Source organism: Procambarus clarkii, chromosome 1, assembly GCF_040958095.1.
Source record: "Procambarus clarkii isolate CNS0578487 chromosome 1, FALCON_Pclarkii_2.0, whole genome shotgun sequence".
Classification (NCBI taxonomy): Eukaryota; Metazoa; Arthropoda; class Malacostraca; order Decapoda; family Cambaridae; genus Procambarus; species Procambarus clarkii.
The window spans coordinates 41056602-41072013 of NC_091150.1; the positions used below are offsets into that span (position 1 = coordinate 41056602).

The 15412-nt window shown below is 43.9% G+C and overlaps 1 protein-coding gene across 2 annotated transcripts in view; it reads right to left on the minus strand.

Annotated features, from left to right (window-relative positions):
- Window positions 1-9279, minus strand: part of LOC123758930 (probable G-protein coupled receptor Mth-like 3) — a 58584-nt gene extending 49305 nt beyond the window's left edge. Inside the window, exon 1 of one of the 2 annotated variants that reach the window (XM_069338587.1) lies at window positions 9209-9279. The gene's annotated coding sequence lies outside the window, so the exon portion shown is untranslated. Of the gene's footprint in view, window positions 1-1118; window positions 1262-9208 lie in introns of those variants that run through there. The other variant, XM_069338631.1, reaches the window with a different exon arrangement.
- Between the last annotated feature and the right edge of the window lie 6133 nt (window positions 9280-15412).

Here is a 15412-nt window from a genome sequence, read left to right on the forward strand (position 1 = left end):
ATAAACACAACACACCGCCCTACAGTGCGGCCAGTCTCCCTCTAACACATACCTCTGTTCTAGTCGCCGCTCCTCTGTCTACACCACAACGCAATAAGCACTCTTGAAACTCTTATCATCCTCAACATAAACGCCTCTACCAACACCTGTACTGGTGCAGTCATCGGGAGGACAAACCCTTCATGCTAGCTGCACCTACTATCAAGAAGAAGAAGAAGAACATTCACATTTCCTTTCAACTTTGCAGTTACTAAAAATTTCTAATTTTATAATACTTTTAAGTGAATTTTGGAAAGGCGTGTTGGTCAATCACCTGATAAGTGCGCTTAGACATACAACTATATATATCTAATTGCACAATTCGTGGGTCACTGGATGTAGAGAGAAATTCCCACCTAGCCACGATCAATGTATAACCGTGCAACCTAGCCAAGGACAATGTATAACCACCAAACCTAGCCAAGGACAATGTATATATAACCCCATATCCTAGCTAAAATTAATATATGAATCACGTAACCTTGCCAAGGACTATGCATAAACCACGTTACCAAGCCTAATGATCAATGTATAAACCACGTCACCTAGCTAAGATCAGTATACAAACCACGGAGCCTACCAAAGATCAATGTATACACTATATAATCTAGCAATGCATAAAACTATTACACTATTATTCATATTCAGGCCCATACTAAACATGCTAGTTTACCTTGAAAAGCTTCATAGAAAACGCCGACCTTACCTAACCTTAGTATGTTAAGATAAGCATCTTATTGCTTCGTAATAACAATTATTACTTAACCTATACCTATAATAGGTTAAGTAATAATTGTAATTACGAAGCAATAAGATGCTTAGCTTAACATACTAAGAAGGTTAGGTAAGGTCGGTGTTTTCTATGAAGCTTTTCAAGGTAAACTAGTATGTTTAGTATGTCACATATGCACGTATTTAATAAGTCAATATTGACTATACGAAAGTGCGAGAACGGGTTGCAGGCCCACACAAAATATAATTAAATTGTATTTAAACTATAACATCTAACACATTTAAGTGTCTATACAAGACGATGAATGATTGAACGAGAACCTAGTAAGTGAACTAGCCACACATACCTTCTTCTGGCGGCAGCTGGATACAACCTCACTTTCTGAATGTCGGGAGCGCACTGAGGAGCGTCTCTTCAGTCTCTCCTGACTTGACCACCACTTCAGTCCCCCCCGTTACTGGGGTAGGGGGAGAGTGTAGCGCGAGAGAGGCTACGTGACCTGCAAGCTATGGGTCTCACCAAGAACACTTGAGATTTGCCGTGAGCCCTAACCTCGACATATTCCCTCTATAGAATAATATTATATATATATGTTTCATTGAATATGACCGCATATTCTGTATTTATTATTTTCTGGTTTAGGGCTTCTATCCCTCTAACTATTTTCTTAGCATCAGGGCTTAATTGGAATAGGAGTTCTCCAAAACTCATTTTCGTACTTTTAAGGTGAAGAAAAGAAGTGATTTACTATAGAGTGTATTACACTTATTTGTATAATTTGCACGACGTTTCGAACCTCCATGGTTCATTCTCAAGTGAACAGATCTTACAATACTAGTTGATTTTATACCCGCATTAGGTCAGGTGATAATACAATGAAGGTGAAAACATGGGGGGATACATAAGGGATAAACATAGGGGCTGCAGAAGGCTTATTGGCCCATACGAGGCATCTCCTATCTAAACACAAAGATTAATCCAGTGTAATTGGCCTGTTATGTTGGACATTGTCTTCTGTGTTGGCATCGATATGTTCTTGTCTTGTCCTTAATGCCAACACAGAAGACAATGTCCAACATAACAGGCCAATTACACTGGATTAATCTTTGTGTTTAGATAGGAGATGCCTCGTATGGGCCAATAAGCCTTCTGCAGCCTCTATGTTTATCCCTTATGTATCCCCCCATGTTTTTCACCTTCATTGTATTATCACCTGACCTAATGCGGGTATAAAATCAACTAGTATTGTAAGATCTGTTCACTTGAGAATGAACCATGGAGGTTCGAAACGTCGTGCAAATTATACAAATAAGTGTAATACACTCTATAGTAAATCACTTCTTTTCTTCACCTTAAAAGTACGAAAATGAGTTTTGGAGAACTCCTATTCCAATTAAGCCCTGATGCTAAGAAAATAGTTAGAGGGATAGAAGCCCTAAACCAGAAAATAATAAATACAGAATATGCGGTCATATTCAATGAAACATGTTTGAAAGAAAACCTGCTGCCAGTATACACCAATATATATATATATATATATATATATATATATATATATATATATATATATATTTTATTAAATATGACCGAAAAAGTAAGATTAATAATTCTAACACGAATTTTCTCAATCTTTCGTACATTATGCTTCACTGTTGGAGGTAAATCAAAAATCACTTCTCCAAAATTCATTTTTATTTCTAGTCTGACGCGACACAGGCGCGTTTCGTAAAACTTATTACATTTTCAAAGACTTCACAAATACACAACTGATTAGAACTTGCGTTTCCCTGATTTTATATCTACATTTGAGTGAGGTGGGAAGGGTGATGTGGCATTACATTTGAGTGAGGTGGGAAGGATGATGTGGCATTAGAGGATATTAATAGGGTATTAAAAGTATCAACACAAGACAGAACACGAAACAATGGATATTGAATAGAAGTGTTTGTAGAAAGCCTATTGGTCCATATTTCTTGATGCTTCTATATTGGAGCGGAGTCTTGAGGTGGGTAGAATATAGTTGTGCAATAATTGGCTGTTGATTGATGGTGTTGACTTCTTGATGTGTAGTGCCTCGCAAAGGTCAAGCCGCCTGCTATCGCTGTATCTATCGATGATTTCTGTGTTGTTTACTAGGATTTCTCTGGCGATGGTTTGGTTATGGGAAGAGATTATATGTTCCTTAATGGAGCCCTGTTGTTTATGCATCGTTAAACGCCTAGAAAGAGATGTTGTTGTCTTGCCTATATACTGGGTTTTTTGGAGCTTACAGTCCCCAAGTGGGCATTTGAAGGCATAGACGACGTTAGTCTCTTTTAAAGCGTTCTGTTTCGTGTCTGGAGAGTTTCTCATGAGTAGGCTGGCCGTTTTTCTGGTTTTATAGTAAATCGTCAGTTGTATCCTCTGATTTTTGTCTGTAGGGATAACGTTTCTATTAACAATATCTTTCAGGACCCTTTCCTCTGTTTTATGAGCTGTGGAAAAGAAGTTCCTGTAAAATAGTCTAATAGGGGGTATAGGTGTTGTGTTAGTTGTCTCTTCGGAGGTTGCATGGCTTTTCACTTTCCTTCTTATGATGTCTTCAATGAAACCATTGGAGAAGCCGTTATTGACTAGAACCTGCCTTACCCTACAGAGTTCTTCGTCGACTTGCTTCCATTCTGAGCTGTGGCTGAGAGCACGGTCGACGTATGCGTTAACAACACTCCTCTTGTACCTGTCAGGGCAGTCGCTGTTGGCATTTAGGCACATTCCTATGTTTGTTTCCTTTGTGTAGACTGCAGTGTGGAAACCTCCGCCCTTTTCCTAAAAGGGCGGAGTGCCTAAATGCCAACAGCGACTGCCCTGACAGGTACAAGAGGAGTGTTGTTAACGCATACGTCGACCGTGCTCTCAGCCACAGCTCAGAATGGAAGCAAGTCGACGAAGAACTCTGTAGGGTAAGGCAGGTTCTAGTCAATAACGGCTTCTCCAATGGTTTCATTGAAGACATCATAAGAAGGAAAGTGAAAAGCCATGCAACCTCCGAAGAGACAACTAACACAACACCTATACCCCCTATTAGACTATTTTACAGGAACTTCTTTTCCACAGCTCATAAAACAGAGGAAAGGGTCCTGAAAGATATTGTTAATAGAAACGTTATCCCTACAGACAAAAATCAGAGGATACAACTGACGATTTACTATAAAACCAGAAAAACGGCCAGCCTACTCATGAGAAACTCTCCAGACACGAAACAGAACGCTTTAAAAGAGACTAACGTCGTCTATGCCTTCAAATGCCCACTTGGGGACTGTAAGCTCCAAAAAACCCAGTATATAGGCAAGACAACAACATCTCTTTCTAGGCGTTTAACGATGCATAAACAACAGGGCTCCATTAAGGAACATATAATCTCTTCCCATAACCAAACCATCGCCAGAGAAATCCTAGTAAACAACACAGAAATCATCGATAGATACAGCGATAGCAGGCGGCTTGACGTTTGCGAGGCACTACACATCAAGAAGTCAACACCATCAATCAACAGCCAATTATTGCACAACTATATTCTACCCACCTCAAGACTCCGCTCCAATATAGAAGCATCAAGAAATATGGACCAATAGGCTTTCTACAAACACTTCTATTCAATATCCATTGTTTCGTGTTCTGTCTTGTGTTGATACTTTTAATACCCTATTAATATCCTCTAATGCCACATCATCCTTCCCACCTCACTCAAATGTAATGCCACATCACCCTTCCCACCTCACTCAAATGTAGATATAAAATCAGGGAAACGCAAGTTCTAATCAGTTGTGTATTTGTGAAGTCTTTGAAAATGTAATAAGTTTTACGAAACGCGCCTGTGTCGCGTCAGACTAGAAATAAAAATGAATTTTGGAGAAGTGATTTTTGATTTACCTCCAACAGTGAAGCATAATGTACGAAAGATTGAGAAAATTCGTGTTAGAATTATTAATCTTACTTTTTCGGTCATATTTAATAAAATATGTCTACAGGAAAGACTGCTACCAAAATATATATATATATATATATATATATATATATATATATATATATATATATATATATATATATATATATATATATATTACACACACACACACAAGAGTTCTTACATTCGGGAAAAGCCACTAGCATGCATGACGTTTCGGGCAGGTTCTTAATCCTAAATTTCGGCCGGAATACGACCCCGCCAGATCGTTTAACCCATTCACTGCTGGGTGAACAGAGGCTTACAGTTCAGAATTGGCGCCTAGTCAATCCTCAACGAACAGGATACGAACCCAGGCCAATTTGCACGCGAAGCGCGGGGAAAGTGTTTTACCGCTGCGCGTATATGGTTCAAGTCTACGTCAAGGGGCAGACCATCGTAGTTCCGAGGAAACTGTGACGACAGTTTGACCCGCTAGCCATCCTGGGTAGCTAACTACCTAGGTAGAGGCGTCATCAAAGGGGTACCACTTCCTCCAAGGGTTTTTCACACAAGACATTTTGATGATTTAAATGTTAAATTTTGCCCCGAGGGGCGAGTTTATTGGTCAGCGCCACTCATCCTGTGAGTGGACACACCGCCAGAATGACAGTATTGGGCAGCGCCACTCATCCTGTGAGTGGACACACCGCCATAGTGACAGTATTGGGCAGCGCCACTCATCCTGTGAGTGGACACACCGCCATAGTGACAGTATTGGGCAGCGCCACTCATCCTGTGAGTGGACACACCGCCATAGTGACAGTACTGGGCAGCGTCACTCATCCTGTGAGTGGACACACCGCCATAGTGACAGTATTGGGCAGCGCCACTCATCCTGTGAGTGGACACACCGCCATAGTGACAGTACTGGGCAGCGCCACTCATCCTGTGAGTGGACACACCGCCATAGTGACAGTATTGGGCAGCGCCACTCATCCTGTGAGTGGACACACCGCCATAGTGACAGTATTGGGCAGCGCCACTCATCCTGTGAGTGGACACACCGCCATAGTGACAGTATTGGGCAGCGCCACTCATCCTGTGAGTGGACACACCGCCATAGTGACAGTATTGGGCAGCGCCACTCATCCTGTGAGTGGACACACCGCCATAGTGACAGTACTGGGCAGCGCCACTCATCCTGTGAGTGGACACACCGCCATAGTGACAGTATTGGGCAGCGCCACTCATCCTGTGAGTGGACACACCGCCATAGTGACAGTATTGGGCAGCGCCACTCATCCTGTGAGTGGACACACCGCCATAGTGACAGTATTGGGCAGCGCCACTCATCCTGTGAGTGGACACACCGCCATAGTGACAGTATTGGGCAGCGCCACTCATCCTGTGAGTGGACACACCGCCATAGTGACAGTATTGGGCAGCGCCACTCATCCTGTGAGTGGACACACCGCCATAGCAGCATGTACAACACTCCCCAATAGGAAGAAAACCCGCTGGGTTGTTCATCCTGTCACTTGTACCCAGACACAGCTGGGACTTGCTTAAATGTCTCAAGTGAACAGCTCCTCAAACAAGAAGATTAATATTTATCAATCCTTAAAAGCTTACGTTATCTTGCGGGTGCAAAATGGGGGAATCTTTTAAGAACAGTATCAATATTTGACAAATAGTGTTTTCCTAATTCAAACAATGTGGGGTTTATTATTCTACACATAATTCTAATGTCTCTCAGGTGTTCACATTCACGTAGATAGTGGTCAAGGCGGTGTCCATCACTCTCACCACAGATTCTACAACTTCGCTGATCAACTGTTGTTTCCATTCCATATCTCCATGGATATGTGTATCCAAGACGGATTCTCACTATTACTGATTCTCTCCCTCGTCCTCCTCCTCTTCGGCCATAATGATAGGGATTGCCAGCTGCAACCATGTTGTACCATCGTACAGATTCACTGGTTTGTGCTTCTATCCTCCTTTCCTCAGTTACCTTGTCACGGTGATGTTGCCTGACAATACCTCTAATTTGTAGTAGAGTCTTGGGTATGAAGTATTCAATATGGTCTCCTTCAGCGCCTTCAGCAGCCAGCACATCTACTCGTTCATTCCCACATATTCCAACATGGGAGGGGATCCACAGAAACTTGACTTGAATCGGTGCAAATCACTGCACCATTAGTGTTCCTTTCAAGAAACCTTAGCGCCATAACAATGGCAATTAGCTCTGCTTGCGCTGAAGAGGCATAGTTCTCATTACGTGCGCTTTCTTCATTTCTGCGTTGGAAAGTATTATCCTTGATTACGGTGTATGCTGTACCAGCCCTTCCATTGACAGGATTAGATGACCCGTCAGTGTAGATTTGATCTAGTTCATCTCTGGCTTCTTTATAAATTACCTCGAGATACTTGTGCCTCATTTCTTGTGGTAACATGTTGGATTTTTTCATTGCCATTTCATTGATGATAATCTTGCATGAGTCATCCTCCCAGGGAGGTAACCTCTCTACTGGGAGGAGCTCACGGGCTTGCTCAAGCAGGTGAAGCTCTTCGAGGTAGCAGACTGATCCGTGATATTTTTTGCTTCCGTTTTCCCCTGAAATTAGCACAGAGCTCAGTTTTTTCTTAGCAATATCATTGTAATGGGGGATCTCTGGCTATCCTAATTGCAAGCTTAGCATTCAGCTCCTTAATTCTGCTTTTAACACTGGGGAGGGACAACTACTCTCGTAGATTAGACGTTTTGGCAGTTCATGAAACTCCAAGAATGATGGTCATGGCTTCATTTTGAATGCTTTCAAGCCTTTTCATATCGCTTTGGGAGTAGGTGCACAAGACTGGTGCGGCATAGTCTATGACGGAGCGCACATAGGCTGTGTACATCCTTTTAAGCACGGCAATAGAGGTTCCATGTCCATTCCAGGTCATAGCTTTCAGTGCCCTGAGTCGACTTTTGCATGTTCCTGAGTTGACTGAGCTCCTTTTTCTTCCCCTTGTTAGAGCCGACAGTGACGCCAAGGTACCGATAGTGGTCAACCCATTCAAGTGTTACACCATTAATTTGCAGTTCTTCATTTGCTCTCCGCTTGTGATGGGAATATGCCTTCGCCTTGTTTATGGAGGAGTGAAACCGAGCTCAATACATTTTCTTTCAAGAAGTTCAATGGACTGTTCAATTTTTCCCAAGGTGGGAGCTTGTATTAGGACATCATCTGCATATCCCACTTGTTGTGTTCCTTCCGGAAAATCAATATTTGCAATGGCGTTCATAAGTACTTTTCATAGAGTCCGGAAAAAATCAAGCTAAAAACCAAACTTAAATATTACTAGGCTCGGTATAGCACATATTATATACTAAATTAGAGCTCAGATAGCGTGCATTAGGCCTAGGATTGCTAGCACATGTTAGGTTAGATCTTATATTTATGTCGAAAAAATTTTTGGTTTGTCCAAATTCAGAATATGTCTGCTCTCTGGTGGTTGATCATGACATTTGTACTATCCACCACATAGTTACTGTAAGTACTTTCATTTTAGGAGAACGAACTGTGGTCCAAAAGCAGTGACAGCTCTTACTTATTAATGCCCTTATACGCTAGAAACGTCTATAAATTGGATCATATAATTCTTGTAGAATTTGCAATTGTGCATACTTCCGTTGCCTTAAGAACCCTTCAGTGGTTCTAAGGCCTTAAGCCCAACACCAAACTAATCCATTGCAGTCGCTATATTAGTAATTAAGATGGATTTTATTTGTCCTCCACATAGCAGGAACCAGTGCGTGTAGAAGTCGCTCCACACCTGCTGCTCTTCCTTCTCATCTGAACTTTGTCCGAAAATATTTGTGTGAAATTCCATCCAATATATTTTATTAATGTTTTTAAATATATTTAGGAATTAGAGGAAGAGATAGAAAAATAAAAGAGGAAAGAGGGGGGAAGACTAACAAGCTGTATTGCGAGTACCATTCCCCTGGTTAAGGCAATTAAGCCCTCACAACAGGGTGGTGCCCCTGACCTGCGGGTACACCCAGGACCTGCGGGTGGTGTTCGACCTAATGTTTATACACAGATACACCAAGAGGTGTATCTCACTTTCTCCGTGTATATACACATACGTATGTACATACATACGTGCATATACACGTATATGAACACTGTACATTAAGTATACAGTTACATATACACTAAGACAATAACAATGAGAGTAGCGTCACGCGTCAGTCATAATTGTTATCTTCCGACCCATTTACTTCTCTTTACTATCTACCACGAAACATCAAAGCACAGTTCTTGAGACGCCCTCAGCCAACTACACCTCCACGCCGGAATATATATATACTGGAATCACAAACGTTCGTAGAAATTTTCTACCGTCTTGGGTGGCTCAATATTATTACTATCCTGATGTCGACGGTAATTTTTTGAGATTCCCTACAGCGTTGACCAAACCATCTTCCACTGGTCGTATTTCAGAAGAGAGTGGATCACCTCGTCGCAATTTTGACACAAGGCTGGCTACACCCACGACTATGCCGCCATATTGACTGGATGGGAGTGGGTAGAGTACTGCCCTCTGCTCACATTCCGGCTGGTACTCGTTGCCTCGCCCGGTGATTCTGACTGACCATCAGAATTCCCGCCACCAGACGAGCCACGCCGTGCTGGTCGTTAACAACCCTCCATGGTTGTTAACCTCGTTCTCCCTGTAACATTGAGCAAGAAAACATTACTCCTAAATACCTCTTCTATTCCGAGGCGACGTAATAACACGATAAAAAAAACTTTACGTAACACCAGTTATCCGGAGCAACCTGGGGGTCAACAGTGTTATTGAATAATTTTGTGTTTTATAAGCAAGATATTTACAAGATTTTTGAAATGCTGAAGTAAGAGTATGTTAGGTCACCAGCCTGTCGGCAAAATGAGTTCCATTATATTGGGTATTTCGGGAGAGCAGATCGTCGACATTGTAGTGATGGGTCTATCTTGACATGATTTCGGGGCTTAGCGTCCCCGCGGCCCGGTCCTCGACCAGGCCTCCTTTTTGGTACACATCCCCCAGGAAGCAGCCCGTAGCTGCTGTCTAACTCCCATGTACCTATTTTACTGCTTGGTAACAGGGACATCAGGGTGAAAGAAACTCTGCCCATTTGTTTCCGCCTCCCCCGGGGATCAAACCCGGAACTTCAAACCCGGATCAAACCCCTCCTCTTGTTCAGTCGTTTACTCTTGAGAGATAAATATATTACGGGCTCACCATAGCCCGTGCTACATGGACACTTCGTTCTGAGTAGCTAAATCTGAAACATCATCATCTTGAGAGAGGGACCTGCAGAGAAGAAAATGGAGGGTACACGCCCTAGTATTCGACGAAGTCTTATCTCAACTTGGAGTTTCTTAATATATTACATATTGTAAGGTGTCTATATAGCTGTTTGCTTATTAATTTTACCCATTGTCTTCACAGTACTATTTCTAAATCTTAACAAAGCCTCGACAAATTTTTTTATTCAGACAGTGTCATTATATCTTCATTTTAACAGTCGATTAAACCTGGCAAGGTGAACAGTCGAGCGTGAAGCACTAGTCACATGTTCACTTCATCAATATACATGAAGTGTATGTTGCATCAATATGTTGACCAAACTATACACTAGCAAGTGAAGGGACGACGACGTTTCGGTCCGTCCTGGACCATTCCCAAGTCGATTAACTTGAGAGTCGAGTTAACCAAGTCGAATCGACTTGAGAAAGGGCCAGGACGGACCGAAACGTCGCCGTCCCTTCACTTTCTAGTGTGTGGTCTGGTCAACATATTTCAGCCACGTTATTGTGACTCCTCGTCTGCACTTCATCAATATACATGAAGCAGCAGTCACATATACACTTCATCAATATATATGAAGCAGCAGTCACATATATAGCAACAGAACAAAGGCATTATTACATAAAGATCATACTTTTTATTCTGACTGGGAAGGTGTTTTATCCCAGGAACTAAACGTCACTACTGAGGCACTAACTAGACGATAACTCACACCTGACCGTCAGTTACTGAGGTCATTAGCCTCTCGTGTACATAGTGTGAGGAGACCCACATATACGTATTATCCAAGACGTTTAATAAACGCCTATGTTGAGGAAGGCATTAATATGGATGACGCATGATAAAATCTTTGATGAAAGTATGATAGCAGTGTTAGTTGGTTGATAGCGGGGTTCGTTGGTAAGTATATGCAAGATAACAGCAGTCTTCCGGATGATGTACAACAAAGACATATGTTGGGGAGACCAAGTGTACTTTCTCTGTCGTAACTGGGAGAGTTGATATAACAACAGTAGAGATGAGTACTATGGTGGTGGAGGAGCGACTCTTGACTTAGTCGATGATCTGGGCGTGGTAATGGGTGTTGGCGTGATAATGGGTATGTGCGGGTAGTGGTCGTGGGCGTGGTCGTGTCGTAGTGGTCGTGGGCGTGGTCGTGTCGTAGTGATCGTGGGCGTGGTCGTGTCGTAGTGGTCGTGGGCGTGGTCGTGTCGTAGTGGTCGTGGGCGTGGTCGTGTCGTAGTGGTCGTGGGCGTGGTCGTGTCGTAGTGGTCGTGGGCGTGGTCGTGTCGTAGTGGTCGTGGGCGTGGTCGTGTCGTAGTGGTCGTGGGCGTGGTCGTGTCGTAGTGGTCGTGGGCGTGGTCGTGTCGTAGTGGTCGTGGGCGTGTCGTAGTGGGCGTGGTCGTGTCGTAGTGGTCGTGGGCGTGGGCGTGTCGTAGTGGGCGTGGTCGTGTCGTAGTGGTCGTGGGCGTGGTAGTGTCGTAGTGGTCGTGTGTGTGTGATTGTTGCAAGCAGCCAGAACATCTATGACATCAAACTGGCTTCGGGCAGCAACAGCCAATACATGTATCACACCAAGCTGGCTACAGTCAGTTACAATAAGTTCGTGATTAACACCAAGCTGGCTACAAGCATTTACAGCACATTTGTGTGTGTCACAACAAGGATAGAATCGTCTGTTTATGCGAGTACGGGCAAATTATAGACAGCAGGAAATAAAACAGTCGATTTTTCTACAGCGTCAAAGGTTTCTCAGTCAAGGCTCTTTTTCACTATAAGGGGTAACTATTGTTTCTTAGTATTTCACACCACTGAACTGCTCTCACTGGCGACCTCCCACACATTAGACAACTATAATTTTTTGTAAGGTAAAGAGACAGATAAACAAAGACAGAGACTGAGACAAAGACAGATAGAGAGACAGATAGACAGTATAAGACGGATAGACCCTGAAGTCTACTCCTCCACGACAACACTGTCTTTGGTTCACCCATAAATACCCCCCCCCCCCCCGGAGTGGGGTGGGGTATTAATAAATAAATAAATACCCACTGCCACCCACCCAGTAAGGGATCTGGGATGCATCCCGTTCCCAGACGTTCAATGCTTGGGTTGTTGCATGTCATTAATTTTTTTTAAATTTTGCCCCGAGGGGCGAGTTTATTGGGCAGCGCCACTCATCCTGTGAGTGGACACACCGCCATAGTGACAGTACTGGGGAGCGCCACTCATCTTGTGAGTGGACACACCGCCATAGTGACAGTATTGGGCAGCGCCACTCATCCTGTGAGTGGACACACCGCCATAGTGACAGTATTGGGCAGCGCCACTCATCCTGTGAGTGGACACACCGCCATAGTGACAGTATTGGGCAGCGCCACTCATCCTGTGAGTGGACACACCGCCATAGTGACAGTATTGGGCAGCCCCACTCATCCTGTGAGTGGACACACCGCCATAGCAGCATGTACAACACTCCCCAATAGGAAGAAAACCCGCTGGGTTGTTCATCCTGTCACTTGTACCCAGACACAGCTGGGACTTGCTTAAATGTCTCAAGTGAACAGCTCCTCAAACAAGAAGATTAACATCTATCAACCCTTAAAAGCTTACGTTATCTTGCGGGTAGAGAGAGAGAGAGAGAGAGAGAGAGAGAGAGAGAGAGAGAGAGAGAGAGAGAGAGAGAGAGAGAGAGAGAGAGAGAGAGAGAGAGAGAGAGAGAGAGAGAGAGAGAGAGAGAGAGAGAGAGAGAGACAGAGAGAGAGAGAGAGAGAGAGAGAGAGAGAGAGAGAGAGAGAGAGAGAGAGAGAGAGAGAGAGAGAGAGAGAGAGAGAGAGAGAGAGAGAGAGAGAGAGAGTGAGAGTGAGAGTGAGAGTGAGAGAGTGAGAGTGAGAGTGAGAGTGAGAGTGAGAGAGAGAGAGAGAGAGAGAGAGAGAGAGAGAGAGAGAGAGAGAGAGAGAGAGAGAGAGAGAGAGAGAGAGAGAGAGAGAGGGGGGGGGGGGGGGGAAGGGGAGAGGTACCCCCTCTCACCTTCCCCTCTCTCTAACATAAGGGTACCCGTATATATAAATGCCCGAAACGCTTTGCGTAATAGTGGCTTTAGGCATTGTATGTACTAGCTCTACCTATAAGTCAACCAATCTTTGTAAAAATTTCTTGCATGTATGTACCTTACCTAAATAAACATTTATTTATTTATTTTTATTTAACTACATATATATGCGTGTGTTAGCTATTTTTGGTCTCGATCGTTTACAGTGTCGTAATCTAAGCTAACCAGCACCGGATGTGGCAGATGTACATTAAGCATCCGGAGATCAACCACCCCCTCCCAAATATAGCATTTGGAAGGGGGTTAAGTCAGGAAATCAGGATAAGGATTTAGGATGGGACGGGGGGGGGGGGGGAAGAGAATGGTGCCCAACCACTTGGACGGTCGAGATTGAACGCCGACCTGCATGAAACGAGACCGTCGCTTTACCGTCCAGCCTAAGTAGTTGGGCGTAATCAAAGTTTAGAAAACCTCAGGAAAAATTAAATTGGATGGGAGGGACGGCCTGGACCTTCGACAAGCCACCGGCTTCCTGTCTCCGACGAGGCAACAAGAGAGATGGTGGCCTTCAGATAAATACTAGGTACCAGCTTATAGGTATTAGCTAGGTGGATAACCAAGGCTGGGTCCTAGTCAACTGTACACATGTATTGGTTGAACACCACGAGCTAAAGACATACAAAATTCGCACTAGGGGGAACAAACACTATTTTATAATTCAGTTGTAAGTATACCCAGACGATGAGTCACAGTAACGTGGCTGAAAATATGATGACCAAACCACACACCAGAAGATGAGGAGACGACGACGTTTTGGTCCGTCTTGGACCATTCGATTGTGATAATGGTCCAGGACGGACCGAAACGTCGTCGTCTCCTCATCTTCTGGTGTGTGGTTTGGTCATCAGCTATAGGTCGACTAATGTATATGAGGCGGGGCTCAAGAACTGAAGCTCAATTCTTGCAAACACAGTTAGGTTTGACTGATTAATAATATTTTGACTAGGGGTAAAGTACTATAATCTATGGATAGTTTGAAATAGTTTGCCATATATTTTATTCGTTTTCTGTAGATATTTGATTGCTTGAAAGAAAATAAAATTATATATGGGAGACTTGTTCATTTGGTCATGGGTGACAGCATACCAGCACTAGATGATGTGTGAGCATAACGATGTTCCGGTGCAGTTGACTTTTATGGGAGCTTTTCAATGTTTTTGTTTAACATAATTTGACAGCTTGGAAGCGTATCTAACAAACGATGGTTGGATTTTCAATTCTTTCTTTGTAATCAATCACAATATATTGCAGAGGGCCACCACTACCAAGTAATGTTGTCGACTCGGCAGTGTGAAAATGTGGTTTCGACACAGAGGACTCGCCTCGAGAATGGAGCAGCCTTCAGTCCTCCTGCAGAGTCAAGTGTATTCTGGCAAAGTCTCAGGGTGGTCTCATGTACTTCTTGAGGTACTTTGAAAAGGAGGCCCTCGACCAGGCCTCCTTTTTGTTACACAACCCCAGGAAGCAGCCCGCAGCAGCTGTCTAACTCACTGGTACCTATTTACAGCTAGGTAACAGGGGCATCAGTGTGAAAGAAACATTTTGCCCATTTGTCTCCGCCTCCACCGGGGATCGAACCCGGAACCTCAGGACTACGAATCCGAAGCGCTGTCCACTCAGCTGTCAGGAGCCCTGACTGGCGCCGTACTGGCAAACTCCTGAAGTTTTCATCTCATAAAAGTGGGTACTTCGGAAACAGGCAGAGAATGGGGCACAATCTCTCGTGAAATGGCCTGGTGTTCCTGTAGTGTGACTCCAGATACATCAGCTGGTGTTGTGAGGGGTGGAAAGTTCTTCTTATATTCTGCCAGGTCACATACAGGGGCACGAGTTCTGAAGACAAGTCGTTTGGGGCGGGAAACGAGGTCCTTTCTTCAGGTTACGTCTCACACTGGCGGTGAGTACGTCACGAGGGCCGTCATCTACACCCAACTACACTGGCCGAGTGTAGTTGGTCGCCCAACTACACTGCCGAGTGCCGACGACCGCACCTGCGTACCTACAAAGTAAGAAACTCTCAAGTAAGCGGAATGTTTAAATATCGCACAATATTCCCCTCCCCTCGCACAATATACCGCACAATACCCCTCCACAATATTCTTCCAATGCTTTCAATTCGGTAAGCGTCCCGGTGGTACAGTCGGGTTCGATATAGACTCACAATCAAGAAATTCGGGTTTGAATTCCGGACGGGACAGAAATGGTTGGGCGCGTTTCCTATCACCTAATGGGCCTGTCCACCTAGCAGTACAAA